Here is a 4,916-nt window from a genome sequence, read left to right as displayed (position 1 = left end):
CCTTACAGAGATCCTGAAAACAAGAAGGCAAAGAGCAGCTGAGTTTCGGGTGGTCCAGCTTGAAGACAACAATTTCTGTATGGAGGTAAGAGTGGGCCAGATGAGCTGCCAAGCTAAAGCTCTCAGAAAGCAGGAGGCTAAGACCATGGCAGCAGTGAGAATGCTGCATAAGATGGGATTTAAAGAGCTAATGGATTTGCACAACCCGCCATTGCGGCCTTTTGAGGAGCAGCAGTTCCAGCAGAAGGTGTTCCAGGAGCAGGAAATGCACAAGATCAGACTCCAGCAGGCATTTAAAGCTACTTTGAGATCAGACGGGGAATCCAGGCCAGAGAACATGACACAAGATGTCCAGACAAACCCATGTGAGACCATAAGCTGCTCCATGAAGTCAGCAGAAGTTCCACAGGTGCTGAATCCAGCAGAGCCTTTACCTGCTCAAAGCAGTCCTGAGCCTGTGGCTCCAGCAGAATACTCCATCCACCCAGAGGAACTAACGGCCTCTAGACATGAACGGGCCTCAAACCCACGGCCTGACGTCAGCAGTTCTTCTGAGCCTGTCAGTCAATCACAAGATCCTATACGACCAGAGATCATCCAACGAGAGGTCCCCAGCCCTATACACGACCTCATTAGTCTAATGAAGGCCTTAAGGCTTACTCCACAAGAGTTCATAGAACCACTGGTCCCCACCGCAAAACTCCCTGTGTCTTACAAAGACATAGTCTGCAGTCCTTCTGAATCTGTTTGTCCAGCAGTGGTCCTCAGCCCTGAACAGGACATAGTCAGCAGTCCTATTGAGGCCCCTGGTCCAGCAGACATCACAGAAGCACAGACCCTCACTGCAGAACAAGCTGCAGCTCCACAGAAGACCCCCGCACCAGAGGAGACCCCCACACCAGAGGAGACCCACGCACCAGAGCAGACCCCCACACCAGAGGAGACCCCCGCACCAGAGGAGACACCCGCACCAGAGGAGACCCCCGCACCAGAGGAGACACCCGCACCAGAGGAGACCCCCGCACCAGAGGAGACCCCCGCACTAGAGGAGACCCCCACACCAGAGGAGACCCCTACACCAGATCAGACCCCTACACCAGATCAGACCCTAACACCAGATGAGACCCCCACACCAAAGGAGACCCGCACACCAGATGAGACCCCCGCGCTAGAGGAGACCCCTACACCAGAGGAGATCCTCACACCACAAGAGACCCCCACACCAGTGGTCCTCAGCCCTGAACAGGACATAGTCAGCAGTGAAGAGCCCAGATCCCCAGAGGAGAAGGTTCCCAGCTCACCACAGTCTTTGAATCCAGATGCCACAACAGCAGTTGTAACTGTGACTCTAACTGAGAGCTCCTCAGTGTCCTGTACGGCCCCGAGGCCCCTCAGTGCTCCTCACACCAGTGAACTAGACACTTGTTCATCATCAGAGTTGGTTCCAGCAGAACCTCCTGCTCCAGAAAAGATTTTAAGTGAGCTGTGTGCTGAGTCTCAAAGCTGCAGTTCTCCAGAGCAGAATGTGGCTCCTGAGGGCACCAGAGCCGCACACCGCATGCTCTCAGCTATGGTCAAAAAATTGTTTCAACAACTCCACAATCCCCTTGATAGTCTCCAGGAAAAGATTCTGGTTGCCAGACTCCACGATGTGGAGCGAAGGTGGTGGTCACCGGAGCTCCCTAAGCTGACAGACAAAGAGCTCAAAGCAGTGGGAAAAGCAGCCGCTAAAAGCCTGCTGCAAGAGTATGGCTCCATCTCCATAGTCTTCACACTGCGCGACCAAGAGTTCCTGGAGACCATAATCAAACATCTGAATAACCAGCTCCACGTGTTCAGGAGACATCCTGAGGGGACAGGACGAGGAAACTTCTTTTCAGCACTCTTTCAGGAGATGTTAAGTAGAAATAGAATCCCTCCTGGGCCCCTCAGGACCTTCTTGTCCTCTGAGTCATAAATCTAACTCCAGACCTTCATGGACAACACTGTATCTATCTCAACACGTTTGGACGACTAACGAGTCTTCATCAGCGCTGGTGATCACAGTGTGGCTCTATTTAAAGGAGTCATGTGACCGGATGAGAATCACATGACTAACAACAAGACAAACAGACTTCTACATATTTACAGTAGAATCTGAGTGTTCTAAACAACAGATACAAGTCAGTGCTTTGTTCTGCTGAGTCAAAGATACAGATTCCCTTTAGATGATTCATTTTCAAACAAAATGGTAAGAAAAATGTTCAAAGTTAAGAGTGCATTAATAATCAGTATCACCAACAAGTCTTAAGAAGTTGGTCGTATAAAAGCCAGGTATTATTTTATATCTCTCTGTAGCTGCTTCCTCCTGCGACGCCTGATTAATAATGCACTGTTCACTTTGAACATGTTTCTATTCATTTTGTTTGAAGATGAAGCTGCATTTTTCACAACAGCCAATTCAAAGCGGTGACATTTGTCAATACACTCTGATTCAACTGTAAATATGTACAAATATATCTATTTGTCTTGTATGGTAACCACATAGTTTCTTTTATTCGGCCCCAAAACAGATAATTAGTTCATCTTGACCCATTTGGCCTAAACAGACAATTGTGTATTAAAAACTAAATTGTGTTGCAAACTATTTCTGTTCAGCTTGAAGAATTTTGCAGATTTTTACGGTGAAACAGAAAGAAAAAATCTAAATAGAAAACAATAATGTTGTGTGCATGTCTTTACATTCTCTCTGTAAATGCACTTTCAGAACTGGTGAAGTGAGTTTAGGTTTTATTTTCTAAATGACACAAAAGATCATTTAGAAAGTAGAGGTTTGTCCCACGGCAGAATGAAAACGTCCAGCCTCCATTTCACTCTTTCATTTGGTTTCCGAATGTCGACTTTGAGGGATTTTATTTGAATGTTTTATAAACATTACAGAACTATGTCACCAGATAGTTCAACAGAACCCTGTCGTGAAGCTGCTCCATGAACCAGGCACTACAGTGTTGTCAAATTTGAAACCTCAAAATAAATACAATTTTTAAAAATGCAATAGAATTATATTTTCGACACAGTCTTTTCTTTAATATTACATGTCGTCAGTAATAATGTGATCTCATGTTTGAGAGCATGAACGAGTCTCTGAACACGGCCACAGACTGAGCAGCTGCAGGAGAAGAAGAACTAAGCTTCCTGTAGTACTGTTCAGACACTGTGACTTTCATCTAAGATTCAGCTGCAGAAGTGAGGGGAAAACAGGCTCTTTTGGATATATTCAGAACAATTTAAATATAGTTGTGACTTGTGACACACGGTATCTTTATCGGTCAGTCACTGCTAAAATATACAAAATCATTTCAAAGCCACTTCAGACCATATGCTTACCAACAATACAATGGGGAAATGACCTTTCAGCTGCTCCTAATGCCACCTTTTTATTTATTTAATGTGTCCAAAATAATACAACACATAACACTGGTAACAGATCAGCTGAAATGGCTTTCACATCAGAGATTTGCACACATTGCACCCCCAAAAGTATAGATACTTTTGGGAAGAGGTCACACAGTCACGATCCACTGGCTGCCACATCCCATTATCCCCCTCTCTCTGCCTCACCTTACAATAATTACTGATAAAGCAATATACTTCAAAAGGATCCTTGTACCTCATAGTGACATACAAATCAACCACTGCAAAAATCTGAATAGGTGACAATGAATGTTACAAAAAATGATGAAACAATGACTACAAGGAAAACAAAGATAGACTGTGCACATCGCTCCCTGACTCCCAACCCGGCCCCGAACCAACGTCCAAAACCTATTATACTGAAGTCCCACAGCTTCAGTGATAAAGAGCGTGTTATGGCGCCATCCAGACGTCTCGCCGCGGACCAACCCAGATCAACCAAGCCCCAAGTCTCTTTCTCCTCAGCACAAAAAGATTCAGCAATCAAAGCTTTTGACCCGGTAAAATCTCGCTCGAGAGAAAAGAACGTGGACTACGCTTTGCTTTATCCTGCTACACTGAGGATCAACGTGAAAGGAAAAATAAAAAGATTCACTACAGCAGAAGAGCCTTTGGCATTTGCTGATTTATTATTATTTATTTCAATAAAAGGGACCTGATCTTTACTGGAGATGTGGCTTTTACTCAATGTGGGGCAGTTTGTTTCGACTTTAGTTTGAAAATATCCAGGTGAAAATGTTCAACCATACCGGAGGGGCCTTTTTACCCACCTAGAAAATTGTTTTCCCTCCACTCTCTGATCTCTTTTTGGATCAGTCTATGGGCTCTTCGCATATTCTTGGTGTGAGCCCTTTTTCGTTTGCATTTTGTTTGTTCTATTGTTTTCTGTTGTTGTGGCGCCTGTATTTGTGTGTCGTGTTTGACCAGAGAGCTGTCTAACAAAAGCACATTTACAAGAATTATTTCAATTAAGTGGTCAAACATGCTAACAAAGATGAGGAAAGACAAAATAGTTATTATACACCTACAAGAAACCCATTTAAATAATTTTTTTGGTTATAACAGCCTTTATTATTCCTCATACAGGGGCAAAAAGAAGAGGGGTGTGGCCATATTGATCCCAACCAGAATGGCCTTTGAACACAAGAATAAAGATGGAACATTTGTACTGGTCAAAGGAAGTGTTTACTAAATGTATGCTCCACCAGGAGGCGACTTCACTTTCTATACTGAAATTGTAGATTTGATTGTAAACCACTCTGAGGGAACCCTCGTCTGTGGCGGCGAATTTACATGTTCAGCCAAAATTTTGACTTTTTGTGCTCAATATTTCATATGTATTTAAATATATTACATTAGCTTGTGTGTTTCAAAATACATTCTCACGTATTAATATGAACATAACATTTTCATTTTTTAATTATTTTACGCTTCAATTTCTAACATTGAAATGAGAAAACAGC

This window comes from Eucyclogobius newberryi, unplaced genomic scaffold (assembly GCF_026437365.1).
Source record: "Eucyclogobius newberryi isolate DKJ021-1_F unplaced genomic scaffold, fEucNew1.0.hap1 SCAF_4, whole genome shotgun sequence".
Lineage (NCBI taxonomy): Eukaryota > Metazoa > Chordata > Actinopteri > Gobiiformes > Gobiidae > Eucyclogobius > Eucyclogobius newberryi.
Note: the sequence above shows the minus strand (reverse complement) of the source record.